Raw genomic sequence first — 26396 nt, forward strand, 5'->3', positions numbered from 1 at the left:
AGATTTTCCGTTTCCGTTTTAAAAAATAATCCCGTCCATACGTAAACGCAGAAATGAAGGAAAACGCTGCTAGGAACATGCCAAAGCAGCAGGTGGCGATATATTCCTAACCGTGCAGAAATGTTGGCCAATCAGAAGTCTAGAAGCCTCGGTGGGAAAAATTAAACAAAGCTGGGGCATAGAAGCAGAACCGAGTGGTATGTGTGGAGGGACAGTAACGGTGTGTATATGTAAGCATTTAAACACTGCAGAGAGCACAATTAACAGTAACAGTATTGTAGAAATTCATTTCACCGAAACAATAACGTGGCGCACAGTGTGACGTCAAAAAATGCGCACACCTTTGAGGCTGCATTTTCTCCGTTTTTCTCGTCCACACGTAAATGCAAAAACTGAGTTTTCAAAAATATCCACCCTGGCCGGAGTTTTTAAAAATCTCCGTTTTCAGTGACCAAAAACGCCATTTACGTGTGGACGAAAGGTGCAAACGCATAGAAAAATCTGCGTTTTTAAAGATACCCGGGTACGTGTGGACGTAGCCATAATTTTACCTGCATGTTTACATTTTATAGGCCTTATTCATTTAAGGTATGTTGATGAGTAAAGAAATGAAAGTTATCAATAAATATAGTGGAAAAAATGCATTACGCCTTAATTTAAATAAGATGGCTTGACATGTGCTTTATTTTTAAAGCTGAGCAAAAAAACACTCCTCTTTTACTTATCTGTGCTAACATGGAAATAACCAGCTATGCTGTTTCACTAATCTGACATGAAGCTACATAAAACACAATATGAGAAAACTGTAAACACAGTAGAACAAATATAACTCAGATCTTCTGCACGCCACTGTGAGCTGTTCCAACAAATATAAACTTTGGGGCTGCAAACCCAGAACTTCTTTGACATGCCCCTTTGGAGTCATGCAAGACAATATGAATCATGTACACTGCTCAAGAAAATGAAAGGAACACTTGTTAATCAGAGTACTGCATCAAGTCAGTGAAACAGCTCAGGTATTGATTTGGTCAGTTAAGTAGCAAAGGGGGGTTGTTAATCAGTTTCAGCTGCTTTGGTGTTAATAAAATGAACAACAACCTTTAATTAATTTTGTTCTTTTGTAAGGTGACCTTGGGTTTTTGAAAAGGCACCCTCAAAGAAAATTTATTATTATTATTATTATTATTATTATTATTATTATTATTATTATTATTATTAACAACAGGTGCACTACAAGGGCAACCCCCAAAACCTCTGACATTTTCCCTGATTGACATCTTTTCTGATTGTGTTTTCACTGGATTTGAATTTGACTAGGATCAGTGTCAGTACTAACACGAGGTGATGTCTGGACCCCACAGTGGTTGTGGAGGTACTCCAGCTCCTCCTGGATGGCACATCAATACATGCCATAGCCAGAAGGTTTGCTGTGTCTCCCGGCACAGTTTCAAGGGCGTGGGGGAGATTTCAGAAGGCAGACAGTTACTCTAGGAGAGCTGGCCGTAGAAGGTCCTTAACCCATCAACAGGACCAGTATCTGCCCCTTTGTGCAAGGAGGAACAGGATGAGCACTGCCAGAGCTACAAAAAGACCTCCAGCAGGAGACTGGTGTGAATGTCTCTGACCAAACAATTAGAAACAGGCTTCATGAGTATGGGCCCATCGTCCATTAGTGGGCACTGTGCTCACTGCCTAGCACTGTGGAGACTGAGGTCCATTACTGGCACCCTTTGCTTTTTACAAATGAGAGCAGGTTCACCCTGAGCACATGTAACAGATGTGAAAAGGTCTGGAGAAGCCATGGAGATCCTTGGAGGGACACATAGACCTCCATGTATAGGCAATGGCACCACGACTGCCATTATTTATTAGGAGGAAATCCTTGGACCCATTGTCAGACCCTTCTCTGGTGCAGTGGGTCCTGGGTTCTTCCTGGTGCATGGTAATGCCTGGCCTCAGGCATTACCTGCCTGGATGAAGGAATTGAAACCATTGACTGAACCCCATGCGCGCCTCACATAAGTCCAATAGGATGTACATACAAGCATATGGAGGCCATACAAACTACTCTGTTGCTGCAATAAAATTTTGACAAAATAAATCGCATCATTGTTCCACTTTTTCTTTAAATTCCACCCTGATAGTTTTTATTTTCATCAAACAGTGTGGTATCCTTTTGTTCCTAACACAATTAGCCTGTCCTTATCAGTATATGTATATCAGTATATCTGTCTCTCCTGTGCTGGGTCTGGAAGACAGGTTTTTGATAGATAGTGGTGGGGATGGGCTCTAGTCTCAGTAGTATTAGGATGACCAGGTGTCCCACTATATATGGGACTACAGAGCATTTCAATTCCTCATTTCTTCTTCCACATACTGAGGCAATGTAATCAATTTTTAATTTTTTTTTTTACCTGTGTGGCTATGCAGGTTAACTGATCACCACTTTGTGCTGTCCCAAATATTGCAAGGCACCACAAAATCATAAAGCATGCAGATTTTAGCAGAACTGCACAGATGCGACTACGAGGAAAATGAAACCAAGCTACAACAAAGATGACTTATGACCGGGCGAAGTCAGTGGAAGATGATTTTCAGACCTTTTCCCTTTTTACCCAGAGTTATTTTTCAATTTCACACAGGCACAGTATAACAGAGCACAGCTGAGTCTCACATATTACGTTATAGGTATTAAAATTTCAGACTTCCTCTTAGCATAGGTGATGTATCATATAGTCAGAACTCAGTTTGATGGTATTTTTTTCCAGGGAAAAAAAAAATCTATATTTTAATTGTAATTACTATTATTTTCAGTATTTGATATCATAAAAATTATAATGTTATTAAAATGCGATGTACTTTTTTCAAATAAATTCAAATAAAAACAATTCAAATTATTGCAATTTTGTAAATCTCGTGTGTTTAGACCATTCAGGCTCAGCAAGACAAACAGAATTCCTGTGAAATTACAAAAGTACATTTTCAAATAAATAACACCTGCAAGGAACTCCATAAACAGGACAGGCACAAACAGGGATTTACATCCAATGAAGGACAATTTAAATGTTTCCCTCTCATTCATATTTGAACAGCATCCCCACCAGAAGAGTTCAGTGTCCCTCTCTCCTCCTCCTCCTCCTTCTCCCATTATAAAACCTGCTCACTCCGAGTCTTGGGAATAATGTCTGTCACCGTTTGGGGGGCTGGGGAGAGCTTTAACCCGGTCACAACGTGGGGAAGTTGCGCACGGGTTCTTCTGCGTTGCCATGGGTTTTTTGTGAAACCTATTGACTACGATAGGGTCCCTTCTTTTCTTTGAGTCTGTCATTGTGGAGGTGGAGGAGAAGGAGGAGGAAACCGCTATTACTTTTTTACCCTTTTTACAGAGGCGCAGAGAGGAGGAGGAGGAAGAAGAGGAGAGGGGAGCAATAGTAGCATCCAAAGGAGGAGGACGAGGAAGAGGAGAAGAGGAGGAGGAGGGGTGGTACTCCGCTACACACCAACTGCGAGGCACGGCGGCAGCGTTACGTTGACAGTTAACACTCCCTCTGCCTTCTTCCTCCAGCGGTGGACACATTTCAACTTTGTGAACGGCTGTCTGGACATGAGTAGCACCTGAAGGTGAGTTCTTTTTAAAAAAAATTCTTCTTTTTTCACTTTGCTTCGAAAAGCAAATCGCGTTTTTCCCCTCCTTTGACTTTTTAGTTGTGACACTTGTTAGAAATGTTTGCTAGCTTGCGCACGCGGAGCTCCCCGGTTGTTATAGTGATATACAGCAGATACCTGCACGGGCTCTATATGGCAGGTGCTTGGAAATGCCAGTTTAAAGAAGAAGAAGAAGTAGAGGAAGGAAATAAAGAAAGAAGGCAAATGTAGGAAAAGATGGATTTGGGATGGAATTGGGAAGTGTTGTCACGACTGCTTTGGGAGAATGTTTCATGAGTGGAATAATAACTACAGGTGCAGTTTAGAGTAATAGAAATGGTGTTGCTAGCTACTTTTGCTTCAGCCCCTTTTTAAATCACGTCCGTTGTATGCCGAGAGAGAGAGTTACTGCTTGTGAATTAATGCCTTTCTTATTTGTATGACAGCCTGAGGTAAAAAAAAAAAATTCACTGGAGATCACACACTCACACACACACACTCACACACACACACACACACACACACACACACACACACACACACACACACACACACACACACACACACACACACACACACACCATCCTTCTTATTTACCACTACACTGGCCATAACACAGGGCTGATCTGAGCCTGCATATCACTGGCTTGCATGCTGAGTGCTGAACTGCAGAAGGGAATCACACCTTGTCACCCAGCATGGTGAATCTCATTCTTAGAGGGCAAAAAAGTGCTTTTGCATGTGATATGAGAGTCATTTGCCTGGTATGTGGAGTAGGAATAAAGGTGCATGTGCTCTGAAGTGTAGACTTGAATGCAGAGGACCTGTACAGAAGGTTAACTGGTGTCACATTGGACATTCAAACTCTGTAAAAGGCTGTAGAAAACGAAATAAAATAAAACACCCTAGGTTTCTCTAATCTCGTTCTGCTCTTACGGGAAGTGGCTCCTCATTACGTGCGTTAGATATGTGATGCGTGATTGGCATAACTGATTAGACTTTAATCTGTGCGATTAAAATCACATTACAGTCACATTTTAAACCAAGGGCAGTCGTTGCTTGTGTGCCTCATTGTGTTTGCTGCACGTATGAACCGACTGTGTCTCACGTGGCGGGTATGAGGATTCCCTTAGTGTGAATATTTACGAGGTATGCAAATGTACTAAACTCCTGTGTGGAAGTGCAGCGATTTCAAATGTAGTGTTGTTTTCTGGGTCCCCCCCACCCTTGTAGATGATGCCTTTGAGGGAATCCCAGGAAACAGAACTGTTCCGTAGCTTACCCATAATTTGATATTTTTAATTCCTTTTGATCGTTGTCTTGTATTGTTCGCAGAACAGTCGATGCAACCCATATTGTCTGCACATTTGTAATGAAAAAAGGAAAAAAACAACAACCATGCACACTAAACACTGCCACTTTTGTTTGTTTTCGGGGTGCTGCTACTTCTTATCCTGGTCCCGTTGCTTAGTGTTCAACGCAAAGACCTTGTGAAGGTCAAACTGCCATTAGTGAGTTTAATCAAATCCAGCTGCAGATCCTATTCATGCTGCCCACCCCCCTTCATCCCAGCACATAGCTTCTCCAGTGTTCTCACACATCAGGTAAGTTGTCTAAATTTCATTTCTAGGCCAAAGACAAGAGGCTCTAATGGCACTTGTCATCACACGTGGTTTCCCCCCTCAGCTTCTCTGTATTCAGGGCAGTGGTGCTTTGTGTCCAGAAGTAGGTCGAATGCTTCTCACCAAACAATTTGAACGATCGCCAGTAATTGGACAAGCAAAGTGTCGACCATCTCCCAGCCGGTCCATGTCAGCCAGCGCCCCCCACCAGCCCCTGCCATCCTGTCTCCGCACCACTTAATATTCAGCTCCAACCTGGCACATTTCATGGAGCTTTTTCATCCTTTTAATCATTTTGATTGCTAAATGCAGCAAACAGAACATCCTTTGTGGCCGCAGACGGGCTCATTCTTAAAACGGCCTTGCAAGCTCAGCTGACTGAGTGTTTACAATGCAGTTTCCGCAAAACTGTTTAAATAAAACTTCCACCTGCACATCAGTGCTTGGTATTGCACAGGAACACCTGAGCTTCCAACTTTGTTGTGTTTGTCATCGGATTTTGCTCAAACTGGCAGTGCCATTAAAGGCAGGAAGTGCATTGAAAACATGAAAGACAAGAGACAAGCTATGATTTTTGTCTTTACCTGTTCATACAGGTGTGTGTTTGCCTTGGAGCTGAAATGTTTGCACTGATGGCATGTGTGTGTCTGTGTGTATGCATGTTGTATCGTCCTGTGTACAGCGGGAGGGAAATGAGGGGGCTGAGAGTTAAAAGGGGAAAGAAACAGAGAGCCCTTTCTTTTGTACCCAGGCCGTATTCACCTGGCCTTTATAGAGCAGACTGAAACAAGCCGAGATGCTGTGTGTGACTGAGGCGAATCAGCCTTTATTTCAAATATTTGATCCAAAAAGAGTTTTGACTCTGACACATTCTTTCACATAATCTTTGCTTTTTAAGCACTCTGAAGTGTTTACCTGTGTCTCATCCATGCAGTCTGCAGTAGATGCATTTCACCAGCATCAGAGCTGTAATTTTGGGCTGTAATTCAGTCCTGTCGGATGGAATCTGGAGTATCAGATGGCTGTAAGAGATTAGTGAAAGCAGCCTGACAGCAGCGAGCAGGAGTGAATAGCTGTATCAGACTAATTGTCCATTTTAGCTGCCCTTTTATCACCCTATCTAGAATGTGTTGCTAGTCGAGATGCAAAACAAAAAAAGTGCCTGTTGGAACAAGTACGATGCAAAGGGAAAACCCAAAGTCTGATAACAACAAGCATTACAATGATATACCTGGCGGCGTTAAGATGTTCAAATATGTTTTCCCGGAAGAGGCTGGCAGACGTGTAGAGAAGGTGTGGAGCCTAGCAAGTACCCAGGCCCTAATTGAGGTTCAGCTCAGGCTCCACCACTACAAGCAATTACACTGACGACTTGTGCTCCCTGTGCTTCAGGCAGAGTTGAGAGTGCTGCAGCATAGCCGTACCTGAGCCCTGCTCTTTCATGTTTGTCACCGATGACAGCCAGAAAGGCACATTCCAGCCAGTAAGTTCTGGAAATGTGTCTGGTTACATGAAATATTCATTTCCTTTTCCTGCTCTCCAGCAATGTGCGTATTTATTTACCAGATTTTCTTTTTTATGATTCCCATGATTGGCTCAGAGAGGAGATGTAGGGGGGAGGAGGGCTTGAATTCTTATTATTTTTCCCCCTCCATGCAGCCTCCGATGGGGGATGAAGGTGAAAAGATAAGAGGTGCTGATCATCAGAATCAAGGTTTATTTCTTATTTAACAGGCCACTGCATCATCAGGACCAGTGGGCGAACATGATCAATGCCTTCTCGCACTGCACGGACAATTAATCAGGAAACACTGAAGGACAAACCCGTAGAGAGGTCAATGTTATCTTGAATGTTCAGTTCTACTTTTTTCTTTTTTGTGTGCAAAAGAAGCGAATAAGAGGGCGGGAGCAGGCGATGTGCTTCAGGCTCATCCCTGTCTGGAGGTTCAGTTTGGCCCGTCATTGCTCCTTTTTTCTGTGCTGCCGAGGCTGTTTTCTCACAAATGGAACATTTTACCCAGACATTGTTATTTGCTGCCAGCCCCAGAGCTTGCAGTGCTTTCATATCTTTCATAGTGTTTTCTGTTTACATGCCATAATTCAGAAAAAATGTCCCATCATTGTTATGTACAAGCGTTTACACGCATCTTTCATTTGTATTGTTATTATCCTCACCTCCAGGCTGTTTGTCAGTGTGCTTTTCATGGGAATTTCTTTTCCTTCTCTGCTGGAATCAGAGCAAAGACAGCGTCATGTAGTGTTCTTCTGTGTCGTCTGGCTTCACAATTGTAATTTTTATGTTGAATTAATCAACTTAGATTAGGCTCACATGAAAACCATGGCCAGTAATGAGAACCAGTAAAGAGGATGTTTTACGAGAGGAATTCTAATCCTAATGTGCATTGCTGTCAGCTCTAAACTAATTTTTCCAATCTCATTGTCCTGTTTTTTTTTTTGCATGCCTGCTCAGAATTTTAGTGTCGCCTCTGGATCATGGGGTACATATCCATGCAAATTCAATGTTTATGTTAAAAACCTTGGCGAAAAGGGCAACACAACCATAAGATTCTCCAAGGAACAACGAACATGACAGATATGCCTCAAATAGCAAGACGTTATTGCCCTTAAGTCAGTGAGAGTCAGGGATGATTTCCATTTCAATTGCAGTCTCAATTTGGGATAAGTCATGCATACAGAGGTAAGACGAACAAAGAGCTTAGGAATAAAAGTGACAAATGAAGAGAATGGAACAGAAGAGCCTGGTATCATTGGCTTTGTGTCCCATGAAGGGTATTGTGTGGATAAGGTTACAAGGGGACCCTTGGGACATGAAAGTGAAGGGCACCAACGATGAGGAAGGACACGTTTGACAAGCAGGGGACACAGAGGGCATACTGGGCTCGATATGAAACACACCTCAGACTATGATTCTGTGACTCGTGTCAGTAAATTTGTTGGGGTTATCTCTCAAAATTGCTTGTGTTGTCTAAAGAAAAGTCCCCAGAACTTTATTCAGTTTATAGTCATATAAACCAAAGCAACAGATCCTCACGTTTTGATACGCTGACAGTAAAAATCCATAATAAATCTATGATGAAGGATTATGAAAACAAAAACCCTACAGTATTATATGAATCATGCAATCCGATTGTTCAGTCTGACGTCACTAGCCGTGTCTGGGCCTAAACTCCGCTGCAGGTCCATATATCAAACGATCACTGTGGCATTACTGAGAGTTGAAAAACTGTCTAAAGTCTTTCATCTTTAATAAAATGATCAGCGTTCTGCTCTACCAGGTGTAACAATTGAGTTTAACATCCAGGCATCCATGAAAACGGAATTTATGACATTTAACGGAGTTAGAAGTTAGCAGGAAGTTAGCTCGCTAGCTTCTATCTAAATACAATATAGCATGTCCTGACTGCGGGGTTTTGGAAACAAATTAAAACGTACAGCTCTGCTATCACTTCCAGCATAAATGAAGACAGAAAACTAAACAGCAGTGACGTTTGTAGGGTTACTGAAGTTTGGCTAGCTGGTGTATAATGATGTGCTACGTGACCGCTAGCGACACAGCTATGTTAGCATAATATAAACAAGCTAACTTTTTTTCCACTCGATAAAAGTTAACGTGAGTGTTCTCGGTGGTCAGGAACAAATGTAATCGCATGGCAGGATGCTGTAAAAGGACCAAACTTCAGCCAGGAGAACAACTGAGATAATCCATCCACAATACGAGGTTAGTCATTCATATACTGCTGCATGGGCTGGGCTGTAGCTACATCCTAAGGTTTTAAAAACTGAGCTTAAATAAATGATTAGTGGTAATAAAAGCCGAGGGAGGTCAACAGGGATCACTGACTGTTTTAGGAGCTTTTTGAGATCAAATAGAAGAAAATACATAATATTAAACATGTTAACAACACAAAAGCCATATTAAACGCAGACTACTTTAGACCTGGAAGTAGGATTCGTCACGTCATCACTGAACAACCGGATTAAGACGAATATTACTTTCATATTTTTCTCCATCACAATACTGAAGCATCCTCCCCATGTAATCCTTCGATAACACTTATGTTCTATTTAGTGAGATTTCGATTTTTTCTACTTCCTTTGTGTTGTATCCAATGTTTTGTCTACTGTTGCAGCTTTTCTCTATTCGCCTGTTTTCTTCAGTACATTTGACCTTTCAAGGTCACCATATGCTAATACATCTGGGGTTAGGGTAGGTTGAGGATTTGGCTAATGCCCACACATTTTCACCTATTTGGAAAACATTTTAGAGAAAAATATGAATGGCAATCAAAGTCATTCAGCACAGCCTAGTTTGCTTTGTTAAATTAAGCCGTATCTTTAAACAAATAGAGGGTCAGTTTCTTTTGCTGTGCCCCAAATTCTGTCTGCATATTCAGGAAAAATCCAATATTTCATGTAGTACTGTAGAATTTGTAAAGGAGGTCTCTTTAAAAGTATGTGTTTGTTTGACAGGGTGTACTGTGAGGGCAGCAGTGCTGTATTTCCAGATGCTTCCCCTGGGACCTCATTACATTGTGTGGGGCTCTGTTGGGTACTGTAAGTGGACTGTTGGGAGTCCCAAGCCGGTGCAGCCCCATGTATGATGATTTGGTGTGAACATACAATACAGTGTCTGCTCTGCATATTAAGAGCCTATTTACTGGCCCATTGGGGCCTGGAGTCAAGCACAGTAGCATCATCCAAATGGAAGATTAGAGAGCAGATCAGGCACGATTAGAATCGTGGAATAAAGAGGCAGGGCTGCGTGGTCAATTTTCTAAGTGGGCTAACACACGAGCAAAGACTTTAATCCTTTTCTGTTTTCTGTTGCACCATTTAATTTGGTCTATTTTTCCAAATTGCCATTTGGGTCGGTTCAAAGGTGGGGAATGTCCCAGCTGTTTCATACTGACATGGATACAATATTTCATATATATTTTCACGTTTTAAAAATCTGATGAGGCATATGCTGTGGTGGTTCTTTTTGTGTTGACTTCTTAATACTAATTCATGTTTTCTGCAGTTTTTGGAGGTTGTGATATTTCTAAAAGTCTTTGCAGTTGCCCTTCAGGGTGTTCCACAGAGAGCCAAAACTCAGCATGTCTATTTCTTAATGCACTCTCCCCACAGATAGAGCAAATGATGAGTGAAAGAATCTTGCCAAGCTGGTACGGGTCCAAATTAATTCATCAGCTTGGGGGAGCTCCGAACTCCATTTTTACAAGTGTGACCCACAGACCTCAAGCTACGAACTGCAGACCTCCTTGACCTCATTATTTTTAAAGCTCCAGATTGTTGAGGGTAGAAACCAAATGTGCTTCTTACAGAGCACATTTTTATGGCCGCGTATTGGATTGCAAACGATCTCACTTTATAACGTTTTCTGTAGCTTACAGTGGAGTTCTAACGAGTATCAAGGGGAGGTTTTTTGCTGATAAAGTAAGACCAGTCACTGGGACTCATTCTGTTTAGGTGTAGCTATTAGAATGTTTAGACATAAAGAAAATAGCTTGGTGCTAAATTACTAAACATTTTAGTCACAAATTGACTCATTTGGAGACATAAGAGGGCAGTGGTAGGGGTAAGTACAGTTTAATTGCATTAGCTAATCAGTGTTATGCAGACTTTCCTAAACACAGCTACAAGAGTGTAGCGCTCATTATGAAATGCCAACCAGATTAGCAGCCACTATAATTGGAAGTGTTTTCTTTTTAGAAAATGGTATTCAAACACTTTAATGTTGAAGTTGGGATCTCTTTGTAGACAGTAGAGGTGGTAGATAAGACTATTGGGTAACTTTAGGATCAGAGTGAATTTTTAGGGAATGTTGGACATTGTTTATTTGAACCTTTATTTCTTATTTGTGCCATAGTTGAAAATATTCACAAATATTACATTTTCCACAGTTAGTTGTATCCAAAACGCTCCATACAAGGCTTTCAGGTCTTTTTCTTCAAATAGCATCCATGGTTCATAGAAATGCAGCTGCAGGATCTATCCTTTGTGCACTGGCTGTTGTTCGAACTGCACTTTTTCAAACACAGAAAGGCAAACATAAAATATTGGTATGGAACTTTTACATTAAAAGCAAAATGCACAACAGAAGAAGGAAAATTCGAATTACATCCTTCTGTCACAGAGGAAATACATGATTAACACCCACATGGTAATTCACAGTGATGAACTGCAGATGTATTTGAAAAGGAAGCAGATGTTTGCCTCAGATTAATGCTGATGTTGAGAGGAACAAATACTTTACAGATAAAAACATTGCCCTGCAGTTAGAGCTGGGCGATATGAGATTTTTTCATATCACGATATGTTTTTTTCATTTCAGGCGATAACGATATCTATCACGATATAAGCCAAATAACTATATTTGTAAGATTTAAATGTGCCGTTGCTCACAAGTAAAATGTGAAATAGTCAGCAGCTTGTTTTTATTTAAATATTTATTTCCCATAATAAGTTCAACAGGGTAGATGTACTTAAGGAACATGAGACTTTTTCAGATAAATAAAGGCAAATATTGCAAACTACACAAAAGGCAACCGCTAAAGCGTTTAAGTTTCAAAATAGAACAAACGAAACAGACTAAATTGTCAATTCCACTTAGAAACAAAATATTAATTCTAAAAATAAATCTTAGTTTGTTTTACAGAAGAACAGACAAAACTGACTAACTTTTGTCAATATCAAATAAACTGAGAACTAAAAGGAAATTCTCAATCTCTCCTTGTTGTATAGCTTAGCTTTTCAAACAGTTTTAACAGTTACTTTAGTCTGACAAAAGCCGAATGACGAATTAGCGCTTCCAGTCAGAGACTGAGGCTACGTCCACACGTACACGGGTATTTTTGAAAACGGAGATTTTCCGTTTCCGTTTTAAAAAATAATCCCGTCTACACATAAAGGCAGAAATGAAGGAAAACGCTGCTATGAACATGCCAAAGCAGCAGGTGGCGCTAGATTCCTAACCGTGCAGAAATATTGGCCAATCAGAAGTCTAGAAGCCTCGGTGGGAAAAAGTAAACAAAGCTGGGGCATAGAAGCAGAACCGAGTCGTAAGTGTGGAGGGACAGTAACTGTGTGTATATGTAAGCATTTAAACACTGCAGAGAGTAGAATTAACAGTATTGTAGAAATTCATTTCACCAAAACAATAACGTGGCGCACAGTGTGACGCATGCACCAGTTTATTGTATTTCCAGACTTGCTTTCGGCACAATTTACAGTGCACGCTACTCTGTTTTTTGTCAGACTTGAAATAGCCGAAATACCTTCACACTACGGAACTTCTATGGCTCTTCCGTTCGACAATCTCTCCGGCATTGGAACCGTCATCTGTTTTCTCTTCGTCTCACGCTCGGTTGATTTTTCTAGTCGGCGCACTCATTTCCTCGATTACGCGCTGCTTCCCAAACAAACACACGTGCGGCTTGGCACTTGTGCTGTACGTAACAAGTCACGCGACGTGACGCTGCGGCTGTGATTGGTTCGGCTCTGCGCTACTTAATTTGGATTGGCTGACCTTTTTTTTTTTTTTTTTTTTTTTAAGAGGACAAGAGCGGCGAGGTCTATCGCGATAGCTTAATTTCTCTATCGAGTAAAAGTTATATCGTGATACATATCGTTATCGTTCTATCGCCCAGCTCTACCTGCAGTCTAGTAATTAGCTCTTATTGCTTGCCTGCCTACATTCATCAGTGCAGAATCCCTTATCTAGGGTTGCACTTGTATCACTCTACCTACCAAATAGTTATAGGTAGACTTTAATCCTAACCTTGATTAGAAGAGATTGAAAAGAGGTGACAAAAATGTCAGTGCAACACTAGCAATCTGGGCAAAATCTGCTTAGTTTTTATTGCCTTCTCTCAGGTTTTTCAGCTCTATCAAAATTCTGTGTATAAGCAAACCGCATGTCTTTTCACTGTGAGTGCTTTGCCAATTTGAAATGGCTTAAAGGCTTGAAAGATTGGCTTAGAGAAACAAAAACAGATCAATAGAGGTGATCCTCGAGAAACCTTGCTTTGATATCCTTGGCTTCAGCCTGGAAATGCTCCCATCAGTCTTCATGCGACATGCAACACAGGTTTTTCTTTTTTTGTCTTTCCTCCGGCTTTCAGCTGACCCTTTTGCTTTGTAGCCGCAGGCAGCATGTCAGCTTTGCCGGTGAGAACATCTGGGTGGTCTTCAGTTGTAAGATTCACCACCACCACCACCACAACTCCTTAAGGCACACTACTGCTGGCACTTTGTTGTCTTAAACATTAACATTTGCATTTAAATTGACTTCATGCCGCCGTGATTTATTTCCTTGAGAGAGTGACAGAGTTTTGTCGACGGCTTTGCCTCTAATTCTCTTGCATCTGCCAAAAGCATGATAACTGAGGTGGGATTATTATTGAAAGGAATTGCGGTCATAACTTTGTTTCGTAGTGTAGCATAGCCACACACCAGCCACAGACCACTTGCATCTCACAAATTCTTTTAAAACTGCAGATTAAATTCTAGCCAGCCATGCTTGACGGTTTTTCTCATGAATTAATTGTAGTGAAGAAAAAAACATTTCTTCACATTGCTGTGAAAATTGAACTTGGAACGTTCCTATGAATTTGTTAGATCTCTAAAAGTAATGTAAAACTCTGTTGGATAGAGCTTTGCAACTATACAGGTCTTGCTTGGCTCAACTTAGCAGAATGACAGGATGTTCGTGCCGATATTTTGCATGCGTGTCTGTGCTAAAATGTTTTTTTATCCCCTGTTATTACCGCTGTCACTAAAGGGGAATAACACCTGTTTAGCACGTCCCGCCTTAAAAAAACATTTTATGACTCTCAAGCTCTTTCAAAGCATGTTGTCACCTCTATGATTCATCCACCTTGTAAAAATACTCCAACAAGAAATTGCCAGCTCTGCAGGGGTCATGATAATTCACAGGCCCACGTTGCTCACAGAGTGACAGCTTGACACAAGAAAGCGAGTATAATTGACACTATTAGCCTTGAGGTCTGTCAGTTTTTTGACAGTTGATGAGTCCACATGCGTCTTTCCTTCCACTATCCAGAGCAAATTAATAGCTCCTGTTCTTAAACCATTTTACACCTCAGTAATCCCTTTCTAAAAGCTGCTTTGCCCAGCTGAGCCACAGTTTGTGCCCCGTGTCACGGATTTGCGATTATCCTTTTCCAAAGTGTGAATCATAGGTGCAAACACACCCTGGTGAAAGAGGATCCACGAGTCAGATTCTCCCAAGGTGCGTGTTCATGTCTTCTTGTTGAACCAGTGCTATATAAGGCCCCTGGGTTCTCCTGCGTGGTGTTACTCACCTGCCGTTGGAACATTTGGATCATGTCCCTGGGCAATGAGCAGCCCTCAGTCTCCCATTTGCAGCCAAACCAAAGTTACAGATGGCTGCGCTGCTTCCTGTGGTTCGCCAGTGGCTGAGGTGTGGAGAATTTGAAGGTTGCAGTCAGGTCTTTCTCTGCTGTTCAAATGTCATTACTGACACACTGAGGTCTCTTTAAAACTTGAGCCGCTCTTTTCCTCCACCACCTGCAGTGAGATGGGGTTTTAGCAGGGGTCCAAAGTGTGCCAGAAGCACTGCTATTAACCCTGTGTATTGTGTCTTTCTATGAAGGGCAGTCTACTGGCAGACTCTTCCCCTCATCATAATAGAACAGACTTCACTCCTTCTGGTGAGGATGGACATAGTTTGCTGGCTTTCAAAGAACCTTCAGGCAGATTTTCGAACAGTGGACGCTCTTTTCTTCCCATTTGCACAATATTTGTTTTTGGACAATGTTTAGGCTGACGCTGCTCGTCCTTGAGATTGGTTCAGCTATCTCCATCATGAAGTAAACAAGCTCTCTCCCCTCATTCACTAGACAACCAGACTGTAAAGAGCTATTCAAGAAAAGAGAGAAAAAAAACCAATGAGTCTTCCCCAGTGTGTGTGGGAGTGTGTCTTAACATCACAAAGAAAGAGTGAGTCTCTAACTTCAGAGGCGTGTTAACATAAAAGCGAAGAGAAGAGGATTTTTTAGTAATCACAGTGGTGCTGTTTTGTTCCTAGAGATGTGAAGTAGCAGTATGGTGAATCTGATGATGATATCAACACGTTTTGAGGAATTCACCATTATTCAAACCTATTTTTTTTCTTATTTTCTCTTAGATATAAAATGGTACAGTGGTGGATGTTTAAAGCTCGGGCTTCAGACTGATGTAAAAGTTTGGTTTCAGACAGCTTTTATACTCTCTCTGGCTCTGTGTGGCTGTCTCAGGCACATAGCTCTGATCACAGGAACCCCACCCACCTTTTGTTCATATCTTTTGTTTCCGGGGGGCAGCCAGTCAGAAGAGGCCCAAAGGCAGTGGGGTAATTTACCAAAATTGCATGCTTCACACAGTGTATGAACTGAGATTCGGTGTGAAGTAAACAAGCATTATTTTGAAGTGTGACTCATGCAAAGCTACTCTTGTCCAAAAATAAAATATTGAATTTGAAGTGAACATAAAAAGTCCCCTTTAAAAATGTTACAAATGTATCTTCTTCTTCACTTGTGCTTAATTACTTATTACAATATTTGTCTGCACATTGTACACACTTAATGTTGCTGGCATTGGAGGTAATTTAAATTCTCAATGTGGTACTGTAACACAGATGGCAGAACAGCTGCGATTGAATGAATTAGTTAAAAAAAGTAGATAAAATAATTGCCCGGGCCTGGACTGCATCATTTTGTGACTGCATGCTTAGTAGCCCAGAGAGGAAAAACTCTGAATATGTGGTGTGAGTAATGGATATGCATCTAGTGTGTGGTGATTCATATTATATGTAGGTGGAAGAGCATACATTACTGGAAGTGTGACTGTTGCCAGTAATATCGTGTCTTTCTGCCGTCTTGTTTTTCCTTTTTTCTTGTAAATTGTTAAATGGTGTCCAGGCCAGCTGTAGGTGGGGGGGATTCCATTACTGTGCTCTGACCCCACACTGGCTTTGAAAGAAAGCCGAGAGGGGAGGGGGGTTGTTTGTGGTGAAAATGGTTCAAAATGCTTTTCCCCTGCACAGTAGTTGATTTATAAGACTGCATGTCTCCCGTTTCCTGCTGCTTTGTTAAAGCAGAACGTCGGACTATTAAACTGATGGTCTAACATTGCTTTGTCACTGTCAATATTAAGGATGAGGGCTGGGGTTGGTCATGGAAACCCTTCTTTGGGTTTCTTCATTTCTACATGTGTGTTTACCTTTATAAAAGGAGCTCTTTGCATTTGAATGAAGAGAAAGATGAACAATAAAAATGGTTTGATCAAAGGTGTATGTACTTAGGCGGACCAAAAAGGTTTTGTCCTGAGCCATGTCCTGTCTTGATCCACCTACTACATACACAAGAGCACGTTGGGGGTATTCCTTTCCATTCTGATCAGAGGTAGGAGCTCTGGTGCCCAGAATGCAGAGCACAGCAAGTCCACAGCCATCATCATTAGAGCTACACTGCTGCGGACACTAATGGCTGTCTCCATTCTGCTGCCTCTGCACATTCACGGGGCTCTTCTGAGACTTGAGGGTGTGAACACATGAATTATTTTCCCAGGGAGGAATTCACCATTCCTGTTCCCACTTTAAAGTCTAAGATGTAGAAACCTTAATATAGCCAAGAGCCACCATGAGTGCATTAGTGGTGACGTCCTCTTTCTGCCACCCTTGAATCATCAAAGGGGGCTAATTGGGGAGTTTGTCCTCATTTATATTCATCCAAAGGCTGGAAAAGATGGTGCTGTTTACTTGTTTCAATATTGAGAAGAGGGGGAGCGGAGAGGAGGGACAAACAGTGTTGGCAGTGTTAAACTGGGGGATGGGGCTGGTAAAACTGATGTGCTGTGAATTTCTTGTCCCTGGACTCGTGATTGAGGTTTAAGATTTAAATGAACAAAATCTGCATCTTTAAATGGAAAGTGAAGGTGACGTATGCATGTTTCAGTGGAATGAAGATTTATTACCTTTATTTCTCAAGAAAGCGTTAAATGCAATATTTGAGAATCAATACAGGGTCATGACAAGGCACATTCATCAGTTTTGTTTATTTCTTCAGTCAAAAGCTTCACGTGGGTATCTTTTTCCAATTACATGCAAAGGCGGGCGGAGGCAGCCGAACCCCCTCTTTCTGCTGCGACCGTATAGATCGTGACCGTATAGATTTTCAGCCATCTGAATGGACTCTTTAGTGCCTGCGGTCATTGTGTTGAGCCAGTTTCCTGATTTTTGGCACAATTGTTCCCTCCTCCTGATCGACACTTTATAAATCAATAGGCTTTCATAGTAATTTACCTTTGTGAGGCCCTGAGAGCTTGTGGTAAATTCACTGTAAACCATAGAATTGGTGCAGTTCTCTGATGTCCTCACCACTTAAAGCTTTGTGAATCAATGGGTGTGTTTAGTTAGAGACTTACATACTTATTTGTTTTCTCTTCAGCTAAATAAACTGCAGATTGATGGTGTGAGATTGATCACTATTCCCCTGCAAATAGTTCATGATTTATGCTTTGAACTCTAAATCCAATGTGATTCTGGAAAATAGGGCATTACTGATTCTGATTAGCTCATTGGCTACACTCTGTCCCTACCTGATGGTAATCAATACTCATAGTGTGGGAGATCAATTCCCTTATATGGTGCACAGGCTGGGGACCCCATTGCTGCTATGGAACCCATCCACAAACCACTGAGGCCAATTTTAATAATGATTTTCAGGATAAAACTATATCAGCTGAATCATCAGTTGTCAGAGTAGTCACAGTGGCAGAATGAGTGTGTTTTACAGCTGAACAATAATCTTAGTGTTCTTTTCTGTAATATGCTGATCTGCCATCTAACACACTTTGATATCAATCTGTCTTTGTTACAAAATCCGCCACTAATGTCAGCCTGTCTCTATTTTTTTTAAAAATTATATTATTTTGATTACTGACCAAGAACGGAAGTCTAATTAGTCTTATCCAGATATATCTGGGCTTTGAATTGGAAAAACAAAAACACACGATTGAGCCTGATTGGCTGCAGTCAGTTGTCCGATATGTAATTTTACAAATCCTGTACTCCTTAGTTTTTCACTCATATTTTTAAGGTACTGTAAGAAAGACTAAAGGAGCCAAAGCCTAGACAGCTAGCAAGTTGTTAGACATATATCAGTTTTAAATCTTTTTCTTAAATGTAATAAAATGTCACAGGTTCAGTCCAATGCAGCAGGGAAACTCCAAAGCTAAATGCATCAATAGTATTACTGCTGCCTCTTTCAGAGGTTTACTGTATCTAGTTCACTTGCATTTTGATCAATCACGTTTTTCAATAACCTCATTCTGGATTAGCAGCTGAGCGCTCAGGCACAGCAGACAACAGGCCATAGAGAATCAAAGCTGTCGACCGAGAAGTGCGCTCATGTTGCTAAGATGCAGTGTACCGACCATTGTTCATCATCAGACACAGCTGAGGAATATGCATTATGGATGAGATAGTCATTCCACATGTAAGATATCAACTGTTGAAGGTTTGAAGATGAAAGCTTGAATGCCAGACAGTGAAAAGTCTGCCTGACACTGACCAGAGATCCTGCTGTGACCACAGCATGAGGTTGAATCAGAGATCAATCAAAGCCTTTCGTTAATGTGGAGACGAATTCTGCTCAGCCTATTGCCAGCTTCCTTAAACGCAACATGGTGGAAGCCATTAAGCACTCTTAAAGACATCTTACATCTATAGGCATGTGGAAAAAATGGAGTGCCAGCTGAGGTATAAATATTAACTTTTTGGCATCTGTTGAAGATGTGCATGGGGGTTGTTTTATCCCCAAGGTTCATAAATGAACCACATTTTATCCATTTTAAGTTTTTCTGTTTCACCTAAAGCCCCTTCAGTCACTGGTAGTAGGACAAACAAAAGAGCAGCAGTGATTCATCAAACTTTGGTAGATTTAAAAGACAAGTGTGAAAATGTTTATTATGCAATTTAGTTTTCAGTTGTTATACACAAATAATTACAAAGGAGAAATACTAACAAACAAAACGTTTTCTAGGAAATCTACTGTCAAATGTTCCCTCCATGCTGTCCCAACTTCAGTACCAAAACACAGCAATTCCTAAACCTCCTTTTAATAGAGTCTTTCAGGGAGGCACAGGAAGAGGAACAAATGCCTCTATTCAGTGGTGTCCAAAATGCTAATGCCTCCAGCTCTTAACACGTTTATAAGGGTTCCCATGTCACGACATGGCATGGTCCATCCCTAATGGTGGCTGTGGCTGGGGACTGCATGAAAAAGACAGACGCACTGCAGAATCGCGAGAAATATGACAACAAGACTGCTGGTTTCCTGGGAAACGGGAGGCTTGAACCCCATGTTTTGCTCATGAACAAAAATGCACAACAGCATGTTATGTCACACTGAGCTTTCTCTTGTCCACACAGTCACTGAAACCTCTGTGTGAAGCACAGACCATGACATTTAATGTATCTATAAAAAGCAACTATGTTTTTGTTATGTAACAACTTTGCTGGCTGTTTTAAAGGAGAAAACGAGGGGGGGAAAGGCACTCGATTGATAGTGCAGGTGCTCTCATTGAACAGTTGGCTTTTTCACTGGATTATATCGAATTATGGTAACTATGTCCTTTTGTGTGCAAATGATGGCAGCTCAAGTTTCTCAATAGAGGAAACTTTCTGCAAGCAAATAAATGAGGGGTAGGCAGGGTTTAGTGATTGCTTGGGAAAGTAATTACCTCTTATCAGTATGGCTTCTGGAAAGAAGTCTGAAGAGCCTTGCACCAGCCTACAGGTTTTTTCAATTGATATTATGTCATCTGCTCAAACCGTGTTTCTCGAGCGACATTCCTGTCAACCTGTCGAGCAGGTCCAATGCCGTATCGACCGGTTGAAACGATCGGACAACTCAGTGCATCAAACTACTCTCTCGCCTCCTAATTCCATTTTCAGTATGCCGTTTTACAAACCGAAGAAAACACCTGTCTCAAACAGACAACATAAGCAGCAGACTGAAATAATTGAACTGAGGTGAAATCTCGTAAGACTTCACTCCAAGTGGTGCTATTGATGTTTAGATAGCACGGACATGATATACTCTTGTGTACACTGCTAGTGAGGTGGTAGACTGAGCAGTGCTCAGATTAATAACCTGCCATTAATTTCAAACAGGACTCAATTACTCCTTGTGGGGGAGCCGGTCTTCTTACTTTGCTGTAGTGTGATTTTTGTTAAGCCCTTATTAACATCGTTTGAGGTTTTTCCTGTGTAAAAATCTGATTTTAAAATGGATTGCACTTCACTGTTTAATGTTTGTTCTTATTTAATTTAGCCCTCTATGGTCAGAGTGTTTTGGTGATGAAAGTAAAAAGAAAAATGGTGAACGAAAATGCTTCCTTATTGTTTTGGATCATTTTACCTGCTAAATAGATATTGATTAGGGATGTGATGATTCTCTTAATTCGTACTGCCCCGATGTTGGTTCTTATGTCTTTTTTCAGACCTGATCACTTGATCAGCAGTAGGTCACACACAGAAAATAAACAACATTCATTTGTTGTTTTTTCAATATACACAATCTTTAAATATCAGACCTTTCACCAGACTGCCTTGCTTTTCTTTAACTTCATTATAGTAATGTAATGAGAGCTCACTGGCATGAGACAGAGAATGTATCTATATAATGTCTATATTTTATAAAATTAAGAATGAAGTGCTTCAAGTTGTGAATATAAGTCAGCACCCTGACCCTTTAGACTGGCTCTCACCCAGTCTAAAGGCAGCCAATCAGTTTACCTTTGGTCAGTCAAATATTTGCTCACTCTACTGGGAGCATTGAGACTGTGTACACCGTGACAAAAAAGTCACGTTTACCTTTCTATTATTTAGTCAGTGATGCATCCTTTCCAGATGAACTACCTCTGTTTTCATTGGCTCTCTTTTCTCTCTCTGCTGCCATTCCATCATTGATGCTGCTTTTAATTTGTTGACATTACTAAAGGCATCAAAGGAAATACTGAGCCTGAGTTCACTGGTACCTTTCAATCAACAAGAGCGCTCTTATGTTGTTTGTCTTTGGATGGTGTGTCACGGAGCTCACAATGCTTTGTGTTCAATCACCTGATTATCCAGCCACCACATGGAGCTACCGGGAGATCAGCTCAGTGCCCAGCTCTCCGTCGGTCAACCTGTTACTGGGAAGTTTTCCAAGCCACCAAACAAATCTATAATGCGCCAGTGTTTGCAGCAGCTTGTGTGATTATAATACACCTCTTGTTTCTATGACTGAGTCTATGGATACAGATGGCATGCCAGCACTAATGATTTTTATCTTCATTTCCTTCCCTTCCCTTGCCTTGTTGTTGGTTCGATTTTAAGATTAAGCAAATTGGATTTTATCCCCCTCAGTGCAGACCACAGCATAGCAGCTAAATGATGCTGCTCCTTCAGCTTTTGGACATACATTAACAGTCTGAGAAAGCCAGGCTCCTTTTGCTCTAACCACTTGATGCCTCTTGAGACCTCAATGAACTCTCTGTTTGCTCATTTGAAATGTAGAGCTTTTTTACTGCCTTACCTCTCAGCCTCCCAACTCTTTAAACCCTTTACATGTGTCAATGAAAACTAAATGCATATTTTGAATTGTGTAAATGGTTAATAATTTCCTCCTATACATGTATAAAAGGAAATTATTGTTATTTCCTTCATATACATGTATAAATAAAAAGATATTTAGAAGATCTCTCAATAGATATATATATATATAAGTAATTTTTTTTACTCCCTAGAAATCTATATCAGCACTTGTCCCAAATAATCAGCAGCAGCAATTAATTAGAGAAGAACAATTCCACATGAAGTCATAGTAATGCAACCTCTGCAAAAGCAGTATAAGAAACACTATAAGATGATCAATCTCTGACATTGTTCTGGAGGACTTTAAGCCCACTTGTCTTTATAATGTTCTTTACAGGCTCACATTTGACTCTAGAATACTTTTGTATGCAGAAGAGTTCACTGTTGACTCAGTGAGTGCAGTTGTCCAGTTCCTGTGGTTGCAACTAGAGATTGCACGATACCACTTTTTTTTATGTCCGATACCGATATCATAAATTTGGATATCTGCCGATACCGATATGAATCCGATATAGTGAGTTTTTTAATCAATAAAACGTTTTTTTTAATATCTTGCTGCTTTTTGTATAAGTTCATACTCAAGTTAAAAAAAACAACAAAAAACACTAAAGCTATTCTGTTATACCTGTATGCAAAAAATACACTGCACCTAAAATATTTCATAGTTCAGCAATACTGATCAATTTAATAAACTTAAACCTACTCCATCCTCCCTATTCTGGTATTTTAAAGAGTAAGCAACCTAACTAATAGGGTTCTAAAACTCCTAGCAAAATAAAAAAAAATAGGGAACCACCCACCCTCCACCTCGTGATGCTTAATTGACGTAATCAACTTTAATTTGATGCAGTGTGAAAAAAATGCACAGAAATCAATTATTTTTCAAGAATAATTAAATAGATTCAACATCTTTCTTCAACAGAATTGCAGACTGCACACATCGTCCCTTCCCAAAGGAAAAAGTACTATCCGGTCTTAAGTCTGACGTCACTAGCTGTGTCTGGACCTAAACTCCGCTGCAGGTCCATATATCAAACGATCACTATGGCATTACTGAGAGTTGAAAAACTGTCTAAAGTCTTTCATCTTTAATAAAATGATCAGCGTTCTGCTCTACCAGGTGTAACAATTGAGTTTAACATCCAGGCATCCATGAAAACGGAATTTATGACATTTAACGGAGTTAGAAGTTAGCAGGGAGTTAGCTCGCTAGCTTCTATCTAAATACAATATAGCATGTCCTGACTGCGGGGTTTTGGAAACAAATTAAAACGTACAGCTCTGTTATCACTTCCAGCATAAATGAAGACAGAAAACTAAACAGCAGTGACGTTTGTAGGGTTACTGAAGTTGGGCTAGCTGGTATATAATGATGTGCTACGTGACCACTAGCGACACAGCTATGTTAGCATAATATAAACAAGCTAACTTTTTTTCCACTCGATAAAAGTTACCGTGAGTGTTCTCAGTGGTCAGGAACAAATGTAATCGCATGGCAGGATGCTGTAAAAGGACCAAACTTCAGCCAGGAGAACAACTGAGATAATCCATCCACAATACGAGGTTAGTCATTCATATACTGCTGCATGGGCTGGGCTGTAGTTACATCCTAAGGTTTTAAAAACTGAGCTTAAATAAATGATTAGCGGTAATAAAAGCCGAGGGAGGTCAACAGTGATCACTGACTGTTTTAGGAGCTTTTTGAGATTAAATAGAAGAAAATACATAACATTAAACATGTTAACAACACAAAAGCTATATTAAACACAGACTACTTTAGGCCCGGAAGTAGGATTCGTCACGTCATCACTTAACGACCGGATAGCTTACTAGGGTATATTAGACTTAATAGTCACTATATACAGTAATGGACTTCTATACATTTTACATCAGATTAAAACTTTGGGTGTAAGATTCAGATAATTATTTATTTAAAGCTAGACATTTTAAATGAGAATAAGAAAGAAAAGTATGTCTTTGTGCCCCCTTTTCCCTGTTAATGCCCTATCGGCCCCCCTGGCTAAACTTGCTAGATCCGCCCCTGCACAGTTACCAGCCGTCAGCTACGTAGAAAAGGATCCTGGTGTAGAATGTAAATAAATTCTAACAACAGCTTATCAAGCTTAAACGTGCTGCTGTTGTTCAGCCGCTGGTTTCCTCTTTCTGGTGCGAAGTGGGCGATAAACAAACAAAAGAGACGGACTGGCGACAGAAAAGCCGATCAGCTGATCATTGATCAGTTTCATGATTGAAGTAGCAGCAGGAGAGGGAGGGGGAGAGAAGAGGCAGTAGCTCCATATATCTGTTGTTAAGCTTAACGCGGGAATGCTTTACAAACATTCAGAGATGAACTTACACACTTGCTTTACTTCTCTCTGGGATCACTTCCTCGGAGATGAAATGCTGGTTTGGTAGCGAGGCTACAAATACACACAGCCGCTCTATCACGTGATGCATACTGCTCCGACGTGCTACGGTTATGAGCCGAGTTACGCCATGTCGCAAGTTTTGTGAGGTGCTTTTGTTGATATTTAATGGATCGGATTACATTTTTTATTTCTCTCCGATATCCGAGCCAGTAATTTAAGTCAGAATCGGACCGATACCGATACGTAATCACTAGGGGTGCAACGATATTCGTATCGATATTGAACCGTTCGATACAGTGCTTTCGGTTCGGTACGCATATGTATCGAACAATACAACATTTGTAATTTATTTTATCAATTTTCCTTCTGACGATGCTGTCTGTGTTGAGCGCTCAGTGAATCTGTGTTCGACTACTCCGCCTAGGCTGCACTGTCGAGCGCAGATCCACTGAGCGCTCAACACAGACAGCATAGTAAGAAGGAAGAGCGCAGGGCAAGCTAGCGAGACAGAAGTTAAGCTCTCCTTGCAACAGGCAAATTGAACGTCATTCAGATCTGGCGTTTGGAATTATTTTGGTTTTCATGTGACGTATGACCCTGAAGGGGTCATACGATAGACCTCGCCGCTCTTGTCCTCAAAAAAAAAAAAAAAAAAAAAGGTCAGCCAATCCAAATTCAGTAGCGCAGAGCCGAACCAATCACAGCCGCAGCGTCACGTCGCGTGACTTGTTAGGTACAGCACAAGTGCCAAGCCGCACATGTGTTTGTTTGGGAAGCAGCCAGCGGGTAATGGAGCCAGCGCGTAATGGAGGAAATGAGTGTGCCGACTAGAAAAATCAACCGAGCGTGACCGAAGAGAAAACAGACGATAGTTCCAATGCCGGAGAGATTGTCAAACGGAAGAGCCATAGAAGTTCCGTAGTGTGAAGGTATTTCGGCTATTTCAAGTCTGACAAAAAACAGAGTAGCATGCACTGTAAATTGTGCCGAAAGCAAGTCTGGAAATACAATAAACTGGTGCATGCGTCACACTGTGCGCCACGTTATTGTTTCGGTGAAATGAATTTCTACAATAATGTTACTGTTAATTCTACTCTCTGCAGTGTTTAAATGCTTACATATACACACAGTTACTGTCCCTCCACACATACGACTCGGTTCTGCTTCTATGCCCCAGCTTTGTTTACTTTTTCCCACCGAGGCTTCTAGACTTCTGATTGGCCAACATTTCGGCACGGTTAGGAATCTAGCGCCTTTATGTGTGGACGGGATTATTTTTTAAAACGAAAACGGAAAATCTCAGTTTTCAAAAATACCCGTGTACGTGTGGACGTAGCCTCAGTCTCTGACTGGAAGCGCTAATTCGTCATTCGGCTTTTGTCAGACTAAAGTAACTGTTAAAACTGTTTGAAAAGCTAAGCTATACAACAAGGAGAGATTGAGAATTTCCTTTTAGTTCTCAGTTTATTTGATATTGACAAAAGTTAGTCAGTTTTGTCTGTTCTTCTGTAAAACAAACTAAGATTTATTTTTAGAATTAATATTTTGTTTCTAAGTGGAATTGACAATTTAGTCTGTTTTGTTTGTTCTATTTTGAAACTTAAACGCTTTAGTGGCTGCCTTTTGTGTAGTTTGCAATATTTGCCTTTATTTATCTGAAAAAGTCTCATGTTCCTTAAGTACATCTACCCTCAAATTCAAATTCAAATTCAAATTTTATTTGTCACGTACACAGTCATACACAGTACGATATGTAGTGAAATGCTTGGACAACTGCTCGTGACCTAAAGAAAACAAAAAAGGAAAAGGCTATGAATAAGATAGGAAATAAATATGAAAAATTAAAAAGGGTAAATTTAACTAAGAAGGAATAAAATATAAATTAAGGTTAAAAATGAAATAACTGTACAACACAAATTAGAATGAAGGGTAAATTTAACTTGGAAGAATAAGATAAAATATATAAATTAAAGTTGAAAATAAAATAACTGTACAACAAAATACACAATATAGAACTATATAAGAATGTATGAAGAAATCTAAATATAAATAAATATATACACAATAACAGCAGCT

The 26396-nt window shown here is 40.6% G+C and overlaps 1 protein-coding gene across 14 annotated transcripts in view; it reads left to right on the forward strand.

The window, feature by feature from the left end:
* Nucleotides 1–3432: 3432 nt before the first annotated feature.
* chl1b (cell adhesion molecule L1-like b) overlaps nucleotides 3433–26396 on the forward strand; it is an 82202-nt gene continuing 59238 nt past the window's right edge. For all 14 annotated transcript variants that reach the window (XM_026168923.1, XM_026168921.1, XM_026168934.1 and 11 more), the window contains exon 1: nucleotides 3433–3621. The gene's annotated coding sequence lies outside the window, so the exon portion shown is untranslated. The remainder of the gene's footprint in view (nucleotides 3622–26396) is intronic.

Source organism: Astatotilapia calliptera, chromosome 5 (genome assembly GCF_900246225.1).
Source record: "Astatotilapia calliptera chromosome 5, fAstCal1.2, whole genome shotgun sequence".
In the NCBI taxonomy this organism is placed as follows: Eukaryota; Metazoa; Chordata; class Actinopteri; order Cichliformes; family Cichlidae; genus Astatotilapia; species Astatotilapia calliptera.